We start from the raw sequence: 12,603 nt of genomic DNA on the forward strand, positions 1-12,603 counted from the left end.
CATAGGACTGAGGCCTGGGCCTGGGCTTGGGCCTGGGCTTGGGCTTGGGCTTGGGGAAATGATCGCGATCCCGATCTATCTTTTATACAAACCAACCCGTCCGTTTTAAGAGTCACGTTTTTTATTTTCGAAAAATTTAGCCGCCCGCTCGCTCGCGTTTTTATTTTCCGAAAAAAAAAATTCAGATTTTTTTTTCAAAAAAATAAACTTTTTTTTTTTTTTTATAATGCAGAAAACGCAAAAATTGCAGAAAATTGAAAACGCAAAAATTGCAGAAATTGAAAAGCAGAAAACGCAGAAATTGCAGAAATTGAAATGCAAGAAATGCAGAAAATTGAAAAAGCACACAAAATGCAGAAATTGCAGAAAATTGGAACTTGACAGAAAATTTAACACAGAAAACGCAGAAAATTGCAGAAATTGAAAACGCCAAAATTGAAAATGCAGAAACTGCAGAAATTGAAAAAACGCAAGAAATGCAGAAAATTGAAAAAGCACAGACAATAGCAGAAATTGAAACTTGACAGAAAATGCAGAAAACGCAAAAAACAGAAATCTCCACACACTCCTTCCCTGCCTTTCCTATGATAGAAGTTACACCACAAGGAAGCGTAAAGTGCTAACCGAGCTTAGTGTAGGGCATATCCCCGGCAGCGGCGCCAAAAATGTGCGCTCCTTGCCGCACTGTCGAAGCAAGGGACTTGCCAATACACCGTGTGCGAGCCACAAACGGCTCTAAGCACACAACAAGCCTAAACTAGCAAGCTCAAGAGAACAAAGGGTGTGTCACTCACCGCTCTACGCTCGCCTTCGTGGTGGATTCCTCGCCGCGATGAAGAAGAAGCTGCAGTCGTGCCGCGCTCAACCGCTTCGCCGCCGTCGTGCCTTCGTAATGCTCGATCGCACACACACTCTCCCTCTCTCTCTCTCTCACACACACACACACACACACAAGGAGGTGAAGAAGAAGAAGATGGAGATGGAGCAAGAGCACTCTTCTATTGCACAAATGAGAGAATGAGTAAAAATTAGGTTTAGTTGGCTTTTATAGGAGCTCACCCCATTCACACTTGGGCGCCCATGCTTAGCCAACTAATCCCTTGAATGTCCCAGTTAGAGTGCGCCTCTCATCGGCGATCACTCTACCTTTCCCTATTGGACCGACAAGCCCGGTGCCTGACTCTACTTAAATAAATAATATGGTTACAGTGTCCGTCGTAGGCGATAGGGTGTCCGTGAGCCGTGAGGGTTAACACACATCCTCTACAGCCAGCCTGATTGCACACCATAACTCTAGACTCAGACGATATACAAATGGTCTCGCCTCCACTCGAAGGTGCAAAATTTTCATCTTTGGTGGTGGTTGTTTGTAGCTCTTTAAGATCACACCATTCACATCAAATACAATTAGCCGCATACCTATAGCCATAACATCTTTTGGCAGCTCTATATGTCAGCCAATTTTTCCTTTAGCCACCACAAATCAATTTCTACAATGCCAATAATATTTTGAGTCACTTAGCACACAATGAAGATCCTACAACAACTTACTCAAGAAGAAAAATGTAACATGTAATTAAAACATATGGTAATAGATGGAGACCAAAATATGATTTGAGTGCTTTACATCAAGACACAAACTATCAATTACAAGGGTAGGCATAAGCTAAATTTTGCAAGCACGGGACTTTTTGGCTTGTCCACAGACTCGCTTTCTTCCTACTATAGACAACAAGTCCGACAAGGTGAAATCACCTGGGGATGTCGGCATCGCGCCGGCCACCTTCTTCGGACCAATAGCATCCATGTCCACATCTATCGGATCAGTCACCTTTTCCTGAAATTTTCCCTTGTTTACATCTTTCTCACCAGCCCCATCCTTAGCACCATCCTCACTACTGTCCGCTTTCTTAACACCATCGACCGCTCCTTCGCCACTCATTTCAACAATACCTTGCCCTGCAAGACCTCAACTGTAGTTAGCAACACCTCATCAATTGCACCATGTTCATCAAACTTGGTTTGCTTGTCCTATGGCTTGTCGAGGTCCATTGAAGAGGCCTCAATAGTATTCATTCCAACACTATCCTAGCCTTCAACAACCTCCCTCTTCTCCATAGCAGTATCCACCCCTTGGATTTCACCTATTGTGTACACATCCTGCCCCTCCACTTTCTCCGTCCTCCAACTAGATTCCATCTGCGAGGATGTCTTCAACCCGTTCCATACTGGAAGGTCCTCCACATACTTAACAAAAACCTTTGCTAGTCTAGGCCCACCGTTCTTCACACCACCATCATGTCTGTTCCTTGCACATCTTGGCTTGCAGGTGTCACATCCTCCTCATCTGCACAATTGCAGATGACTCACTCAATCAACATCGTAATCCAAAAGTAGAAATCCTCAATGTATTGAAAACAATGCCAACTTACGCTTTACAATATAATGCCCACTGATAAACGCTTTTGCCACTGTAGGAATTACCATTCCACATCCCTCTTTCACACATGTGCCACTAGTGTGAAAAAGTTCACTGAAGCAAAGAGGGTGGTATCGATGCTTACACTCTAACATGAAGCTTCCCACAACATATGCCACGTCTAGATACTCCTTGCATGCAGTACACGTACCAAATAGATGGATTGTTTTGTCAATATCTACAAAGGGTGGCTTGGGGAAGAGGCTGAACCTCTTTTTGTGCTTCACTTCCTTGAGAATCCCATTCACAAATTGACAATGGACATGTCCCTCCTTGCAGGTGGCCTCCAGATTGTCATGCTATGTCTGTTACACAACAAAGAAAAATAATCAATCTCATAGAACACACCATGCGCTAGACATTGCACACAAAATATCAATCATTTCACATTAGTACCCATGAAAATTTGGACTTGCCACCTAGATTCAAAACCACTAAGACTACCAAGCAAAGTAACAAGTCAATAAATAGGCACTAGTACAACAAGTAGCTAGAGATAGTACCAAAAATAGTAGTAGGAAGGAGTTAAAAACCACCCAATAGGAAACTTGATATTGAGTCGTTGATGGTAGCATAGTCTTGTGACCAAGCATCATGGCATTATTTTGCAGTCAATTTTCAGGTCATGCTTTATATCTTATTTCCAAGTCCCTAAACAACTCATGCATTGATGTTTCCGGGGTGAGTTATTCACTTATATGTATGGTTTAAGGACAAAGAGACCTATGAAATTTCCCAATTTGTGGATTCAAAAATGGTATTCAACCAAGTATCATTGTAGATTTGAACAAGATAGGAAATAGTGAATGATATAGGGACTCACAATCATAGACATTCTATTTATGTGTGGAGCCCAATGTATACGATGAAAGAATATGTGCAAGATCTCAATAGAGCAAAATGAATTGATAGAATGGTTCCACGACCAATTGAGTTCATACAATATTATATTTACATGATTGTGGAAGGCTAAGGATTATTTGTATTTTAGTAATTAAGGCTATAGTCCATTCAATGATTAAACAAATCACAATTCTATTCATTCCTGTTGGTCAAAGTAAGAATTATGGACTACGGTGAAAATTCATATAGAATGTCTGAGTAAAAAAAAAAAGACAGAGATGATGTTTCATGATTGTTGTAACAAGCACCATATTGTGCTCAACCACTGTCAAAACTAAGAGATAGAATTTTCTAGTGTCTCAAGATTATGTTTTGTAATTCCCTCAATGTTCCTACTCATTGTTTGGCCCTATGTATTAAATTAAATGTTATAAAATATCTTGTAGAGCCTCTTAATAGAACAAAAATACTGCAAGAATGGTCCCATGACCATTATTTCAACTATATGATTATATTCATGTGCCTCCTAGTAAGAGAAAATAATGGACACAACGGGTTCCTTGCCTATTATATCCATCATTTCTTTAACCCATTAACCTCAATGTAAATGCATGCTAGTGTATTATTCCTCCAAATGAGCCCAAGTTGGGGATGGGATTTTTCCCACATTATCTAAAATAAATTTATATGCATGGTTTATTCTATAACATCAACCTTCAAAGATATTGCATATATTATTGTCATGGACCAATAGTTTGGAAACATTGAACCTCGCATCAATAGGTCTAGGACAACTTGTCAAGAATCACATGTAGCAAAGTGAGTAAATTTATTTTATCTCTCATTTAATTATGTACATATCTTGGGACTAACCTTTGTGTAGACACTATAACGGCCATTTATCTTGTTTTATGGTGAGAAAGTAAAAAATATGGTGGTCAAAGAGGAGACAGGGGGTGGGAGGGAGTTTTTTTGTAAATTAAACATTGCCACGTATATTATTGTGCTTGTTATTATGGTTATCACCACATTTTTAACCGCTATGATCACCTCTAATATTATCTCCCAACACTTTGGCACTAAAATATTGAAATTTGGGTACTTCTTTCTATTTTGTAGTCAAAAAATTATAGAGCATGATAATTTTCATAAAAATTGGACAGATAAAATGGTGTTGAGGTAAGAAATGATGGTTGTTTCAAGTTTGGATAGATGAGCTGGCACAAGGCATCCGGTTGCTTCATTGCCAATGATGGCCCGCAAGTAGGACATGCATTGTGGCCCGATGTGGAAAACCCTACACAAAATAGAAGCGGCTTACACTCTTTTCCCAAAAACAACACTCATTTTATCTAAGTGATTGCATCCTTGCATTCGTTGCATATTCTAAAAGGCTTTACACAGTGGTGGTGGTGGCAAGCTCTCTTGCTGTGGAGAGATGCTAAGCAAGGAGCACAATAAAGGAGCTCTTCTTCAAAGCACTCTACAATAGTAGACTCTTGCACTGTGCATAACCCAAAACACTGACTCAACTTACAAGCATAACTCTTTACAAGACCAACATATGAAAATGTGTGAAGGTGGATGTGTGTGTGTGTGTGTGTGTGTGTGTGTGTGTGTGTGTGTGTGTGTGTGTGTGTGTGTGTGTGTGTGTGTGTGTGTGTGTGTGTGTGTGTGTGTGTGTGTTTGTGTTTGTGTGTGTGTGTGAGTGTGAGAGAGAGAGAGAGAGAGAGAGAGGTTATAACCACCGTTATAACCTCTAGCATTACCGCACAGTGCTTTGGAGCTAAAATATACAAATTTGCATTCTTCTTTCTATTTTATAATTTTTTTTATAGAGCCTGATATTTTTCGTAAAAAATGGACAAAGAAAATGGTAGACGTTTGACTATTAAATTAATCACATACATATGACTAGCATAAATTAGCATGCTTGATAAAATTATATATATATATATATATATATATATATATGTATATATATATATATATATATATATATATATATATATATATGTATATATATATATATACATATATATATATATATATATACATATATATATATATATATATGTATATATATATATATATATATATATGTATATATATATATATATATACATATATATATATATATATATATATGTATATATATATATATATATATATGTATATATATATATATATAGAGAGAGAGAGAGAGAGAGAGAGAAAGAGAGAGATTCTCATAGAATAAAGTATACAAAATGTTTCTGAATCATATTCAAAAAGATCTATACAAGTGGCATCATCTAGATCTAAACCCATGGCTCCTAAATCAACAAAGAGAGAAAGTGAATCGTCATTTGTAAATATGTTGGCTTCGTCATCTTCAAATTCGCCATCTTCCACCTCATCATCTAGACACATTTGCAAACCAATTGCACTCAAAGATGTAGGTAAAAGGTTCTTAAATTGACTTTTAGTATCCTATCAATAGTCCTACAGTGTCTGGCCTCATCACTATCTGTGTCAAAGTTGCTCATTCCCACAATCCATCGTGGTTTTACACTTGTCAATGTGGCATGTACAAAAGTGTTATTATGTTTATGGGAGGAGACAAAATTAAGTGCTTCAATTAATAGCGAAAATATAGAGATTATTGATCTTATGTACATCAAATAATAGAGATTGATAATAGAAATCAACATGTTGTTGGTTTAAATAAAACTGCAAGTATTTTAACAATGAACCAATCTACTTGATGTGAATTTTGCAAATGGATATGGGCTGCTGTATGTGGTGGTAACAATGTGGTTTCTAATTCCTCCTTCATCCAAGCTATGGATGTGGAGGAGTTGAAGGAACGGGAACGACTCTCCTAGAACATAGTTATTTGTGGAATTCTTAAAGAGAACTTAAGAGATACTCCCTTTTCTTGCCATTGTTATCAAAGATTTCTTCAAAACCCACTTTGGCCTTTACGAAGTTATGGTTTACGGAGCACATAGAGTGGGTAAGCAAGGAGCTCCTTGCTTGGGAGAACGACCAATTGTATGCACAATGATGGATGAGACCAAAAAAAAGATTATCCTAGATAATAGATGGATATATTTGAGGGATATATAATATTTTGTATGGGAAGATCACACTATTAGCAACAAAATATGCGTCACAAGGCATATGAAAAGAGAAATAAGAAAAACAAGGAGATCTCTCATGAAGAAATAAGTCCATCAAGCAAATAGGAATGCGTGACCTATGAGGCCGAGTTACTATTGGAAGTATGATTTTGGATTGCAATGGATACCCATGCAATGCAGGTACAAAAGTTTGATCCTTTGACCCATAGAGTTAAAGGAAAGATACTATAGAATTACAGAAATTAAATCAAGTAAAAACTACAATATGGTTTAGGCATATGAGTTCTCTACCTTTCGTACGCAACCTCGTGCATATCCCATTCTTTGTCAGTGATGTCCTCTCCGTGTACCTTTGCTTTGGTTATTCTCTCTTGGATCCACTCAATGGATGAGATATAGAAAACGTGCAAGTGTCAAGGAACTGGGGGTGCCATCATCTCTCCATGATCTTGCTTCCATGCTTCCCTCTCTTGCAAATGTGTTGCCTTTGCCATTGTCCACAAGTCCACCCACTTTGTTATAACCTTTGCAATGATGATGCAAAAATTGTTAACCACTTGGCATAGATCCATGTCCATGTTAATGAATTTTTCCTTTCCACTTGGCAAGTGTGAATTCATCCTTAATCCTCCTTATTTGACCATATGCAAGGCATATAGGGATCAATAGAAGCCAACACTTTCAATTTTTCCTTTCCACTTAGCAAGTGTGAGTTCATCCTTACATCTTCCTTATCTGACCACATGCAAGGCATAGAGGGATCAATAGAAGCCAATCTTTCTATTGGGGCCTTGACATGGAGTGGCAAATGTGGGGAGGCATTTCAAGCCTCCCACGCCCCAAAGAGTCCTTTTTGCTTGTAATGTGGTTCCAAAGTGTGTGTGAAATATTCTTTAATGTGTGCATGGGATCCAAGAGGTGTTGGATTCTTAAGTCCTTCCAATTTGAAATATTTAAAAATATGGAGTACCTTGACATACCTTTTGGTGGAGTAGATGGGAGAGGTGCATGGATTTGTAGTGAGTTTTGGAGGACATAAATTGAAGAGGTTTATGCATATATTTTGAGTGTGGATTTTGTGTATGTGTTGCTCATGACTTTGAGCGGGTGATTGTTGTTGCTTATTTGGGTTTGATAGCTATTTTACTACCAAAACTCTGGCAAACTTTTCCCAATAATTTTATGTGCATTATTTAGTGTGATCTAGGTCGTGATTTCAAGTTACACTCATTGATTCCAATCCACGGATTGTTTGCCATTGTGTTTGACATTGTGCCATAGTATTTTTGCATTTTTTACTTCCTCATTTTTTAGTGACATTTTTCTTCAGTTTCAAAGGAGACTCTACGGAATTTTTACCAGGTTTTATGCACTTTGTGACAGGTGCTAGAGAGCTATTTTAGCCAAGTTTTTGGCTTATGCCTATGCGGATGGTCATTTTGCTTGTGCTCTCATTGCATATGGTCACGATTTATGCATGATTGTTTCTTGGTTTTGGCGAGGTTTTGGCAGAGGGTTATGCACTTTATGTGATATTTGCTATAATTTTGGTGGCAGGTGTTTGATCACCTGGTTTTCTTTTGCATTGTATTGAGCGGCTATGCTCTTGTGGATAATGCATTTACACTTTGTGTGGGCTGATCTATAGACTCATTGAACTTAGTTATGGAATCTTGCAGTGAATTTGTTATTGGATACACTAGATGGTGTATCAAGCATATCTCAGAGGCCCATACATGTGCTTTGGTGGCATTGTGGAAGACCAAGGTTGTCAGGACACCGGCAAGTCCGGACTAGACAAGGGCAGGGCCGGGCTAGGCAGTGTGGAACGGGGAGTCCAACTAGGGCAAAGGGCCAGGCGATTGCCTATATAATGGGTGCTTGGGTGGTGGACACTCAGGCACTAGCTTCCCTTGTCTTACAATGGTATCAGAGCTCAGGGAGGAGGAAGGAGAAGAAGGGTGGAGGGCATGGAAGCATGGTCTCATGTCTCTTTCTCTCTCTCTCTCTCTCTCTCTCTCTCTCTCTCTCTCTCTCTCTCTCTCTCTCTCTCTCTCTCTCTCTCTCTCTCTCTCTCTCTCTCTCTCTCTCTCTCTCTCTCTCTCTCTCTCTCTCTCTCTGGAGGGCCATGGCAAGGCGTGTTGCATGATTTCGTCTCACTTTCTCTGTGGAGGGTGGTGGACAAGCTTCACGAGGAAACCCTGTTGCAAGGCGCTATGGCCCCTTGAGTAGAGGCTAACCGAGCGGGAGTAAACCCTAAGCAAGAGTTTGGGAAGCCGGAAAGCACCGGGGGCAAGCCCGCTTAGTGGGAGGAAGGGCCGAACCTTTGACCTGGATGAAAACCTGCAGGGAGCGACTCTCCAGATGCGGGTTTGTTACAGCAACAACCTTTGCTTCAGCTGCACTGCTGCAAGACGACCACATCAACATAGAGGAGCGCTTCCCTACCTGCGCAGTCGGCCATGGTGGCAGTAGAGAGTTGAGTTTCTTTTTCTAATTCCTTATTTTTGCCCTACCCAATTAAGCGCTTTGGCCCACGGCTTCAGTCGACAGAATTCAGCAGGTTGGGGCTCTGTGCAACGCCATGGCCGATCGACTTCATGGCAAGGCATCCATGGTGCAAGGTTTTGCCATGGTGGGCCCGAACACAAGCTTTCGAGCATATTATGCATGCAAAACGCAAGAACGAGACTGGTATAGCATGCAAACCTTCAACAATATCCGAATGTCACATAGATCTACAAATCAAGGTGTGTTTTGGGCGGTTGCTGAAAGTCCTAGTAACACATGCACTTGGCAACACAAAGTGTTAGCCAACTTTCAACAAAAAACTCGACAAATAGCAAGTTCTCAAGATGCTCCAAGGGATGTGCTCGTGGTTTGACTAAACCAAGGTTCAACCAGAGCACAAGGATTCAAACTAATCAATAGATTTGAGGTTTCATGCTTTTAAGGTTTCCTCGTTTTATGTATGATTTAAATTGCAGGAGATATTCTAGAAAGTTGCACAAGTTAATTCTTGCTTCAAGAATTATTCTTGTCCAATCAAGGTAGCAATGAATGATGATGCACCGCAGGTTGCTTCTTTGCCGATTCTTGACACAATTTTTGACATGCATGGCATGTCCATTATCCGTGAAGCACGGATTCTTTCTCTCTCATTCAATTTTGACACTCCAATAAACCGATTTGTGCCTTACGTTGGTTGTTAATTTTTTATCTCTCCTCGTTGTGCTATCTCGAGACGGAGTAAAGCATGATTTCTGGGAGCACGGCTTCGTGCATTGGAGGCATACTCATTTCCAAGCTATTGCACCCTGCTAGGGAACAGGCAATATAAGTACATGAAGCATCATGGAAAAAATTGACATCCAGAGCTAGAAGTTGAATGCACTGTTGACCACCATATGAATTTTTACAATGCCAACTCGTCAAGCAAAGGTTGCTTGAAACAAACGGCTTCAATTAATGCATCTTGCACTGTGCCTCACCACATTCGGTCTATTCTATGAGCATACAAACTTGGGATGGACTTGACAAAATGCTTGCAGGCTATTTCATTACGTGAAAGACGGGCGTATATGATACAAGGGACGTATATGGACATACGAGAGCTCCCACTGGTGCAGCAGATATGGCTAGGGTTATGCGCCATTTTTAGGCGAGTTTTCTTCCACGGAATATCGGGCCAATTGGTAACAGCAAAGACCAGGTTAGCCAAGTTTAAGTTTTTCTTGTTTTTTCTTATTTACACTTTACTTGGCAATTACTGTCATTGTGCAAAGCAAAGTGATTTGGCAATTTTATAGGAAATAGGGATTCGAGAAACTGGCACAATAAGGAATATCAGCTCAATATATCCCTACCAGTCTACACTATGCAAGGGACTTATAGTTTTGGTTCTCACAGTTGAGGCCATCACTCTCCGCAAGGGCTTACAATTCTGCATGCAAGGCATACTAGGGCGATGGATTCAATTCTACCGCTTCATGCATTACACTTCCGTCATCACACTCACAACTCTGTCAAGGACAAACTAAGGATGGATTATTAATATGATTGTTGGTTGCTATCAACACACAACAACACTAAAAAGAACTTAAAATTTTGACTTATTTCACTGGCAAAGTGCCATATTAAGTCATTTTTCTAAAGTCACGACCCCATACATGGTAAGAGGGTCAAGCTGTGGCTTATGTTTTTTGTTCCCTCTCTCGATGAGAGTGTTTATATAGGCAGATTGTTGCATGCTTATAGGATAATCTGCAAGTCTAGCATAAGATGCATCAGAGGACACAGATTGGGCACAACATATACAAACTCGTCACTTAAGGAAAAGTCCTCAGCCCAGCATCTTCTCTCTCTTTCTTATTTCTCTCCATGAATAATGAAAACTTTCTACGCAGTTTTTGATACACTTTTTGTTTGGGAGTCAGCATGAGCCAAGGTGCTTTAACTCTCAACTAGAAATTGGACACGACGCCCTCTACATTAGTCTTCATCGTTTCGTCCATTGAACACTAATGGCCATAAGGCTATGAGCCACACACGTTGACTAAGAGTCATTGTCAGATCACCTGTATTACCCAACGGTTGGCATTCCTTGGGGGATTGTTCTTAAGACCGAACAGATCTACCCATTGGACTACACAACCATGTTAATTGACAAGCAAGAGTCTTCTCATTCTGGAGGTTTATGGTGTCATTTCTGCACGACATAGTTTCAATGCGACACTCAAGTCGAGTATTTGATAACCACAAACTCAACTCAGGTGATTTCTACCACGGATTTTAGATGAAACATACCATTGCGATAGCATGGCTATCCACAAGAGCTAGACTTCCACTTGTGTGGATCTCCTGCTCTCTCTATAGCACTACGAGTGTCTATGGACGCATTGTTTTGGGGTACGCCCCGCGGGTGCTTACTAAATCACCCCATAATCATGGAGGATCACAGTTGATCTATTCTCGTTATACTTTCAAGGAAAGAAGTCCTCACTATACCACGTGGTAGCCGACAAATTCCCCTTCTCAAGTTGCTTCCAAATCATTCTATACACGGTTCACTATGTTGGTTACCGTTACCTACTAATCGAGCAGTTTCTACAAAGGGTCTTACCAAAGGGTTTGACTACGTAGATTCTAATCAAAGGGTTTGGCTTGCAACGACAACACCCAGGGTTTCCAGTGCAATGTTTCTTGTTTTTTCACACGTGAACGACGTGTTCCTCTGTATTTGAATACGGGTAAGTGAACATTCAGTTCAATCTCCAGGTACGCATCTGTTGATTTGGTGTTATTCCAATTTTTAGTATGCATTTCTTGGTTGTTTCAAGTCGTTTAAATACGCTTGAATATTTCAGGGCCATGCCAAGGGCATGTCGAAACAAGTATTTTGGGTCGTAGTGTCCAATGTACATTATGCTATTATCAATTCACTTGTAGGATTCACTTTGGCACATGTTGTCACATGGGATACAACATGGTCTAGGGACTCAAGGAGTTCAGTTTAGCCAGTGTGGAGCAAAGAATGAGGGTCCCTCTCACTCTTGTCGCAGAGTATTTAGAGCTACCTCCACACACAAGTACATCTTGTACTTGAAGGATGTTCTTTTTTACACATCCTTACATGAGACATACTCCACATGTGGAGAATATGAGTCTCTGGACTGACACTGGTGCCATTATCTCAATTATGTGTCACGACAAAGTCCCTAGGTGCTGGTCACATCTATTTTCTAGACCATTTTTAGCACGACATATCAGGAGCAATTTCGTGGCCAGAAATTGTCGGATACTTAGAATGACTTGTCCAGGTACAAGTACTGCTAAACAACATTACAGATGGTTGTTTATACATATAGCAAGGCTCTAAATTGTTAATGAAAAAGTTTCATTGTTTGTACCTAGAAGTGATCAATGTTTCACCTTCTATTATGGTTCAGACGTTTCAGCAAGGCTTGTGCAATTGAAAGTATTTAGTTTCTTTTTAGAACTATTTACATTCCTTTTTAATGTGTGCTAGGCGAATCACATTTGCCATAAGTATAGGCAAGAATCACCATGGATATACAGGTTCGGATTTGTTTTTTTCTCAATGCATGCACACTAGGAGTTATGGGCCCTAGTGTTTAGCAAAGGCTGATTTGGAAT

General features: G+C 40.0%; 1 pseudogene; it reads right to left on the reverse strand.

Moving 5' to 3' along the window:
- Positions 1 to 1,666: 1,666 nt before the first annotated feature.
- On the reverse strand, positions 1,667 to 2,199 carry LOC147458534 (uncharacterized; annotated as a pseudogene).
- Positions 2,200 to 12,603: the final 10,404 nt, after the last annotated feature.

This window comes from Adiantum capillus-veneris, chromosome 5 (assembly GCF_014529385.1).
Source record: "Adiantum capillus-veneris isolate H3 chromosome 5, ASM1452938v2, whole genome shotgun sequence".
NCBI classification, from domain to species: domain Eukaryota; kingdom Viridiplantae; phylum Streptophyta; class Polypodiopsida; order Polypodiales; family Pteridaceae; genus Adiantum; species Adiantum capillus-veneris.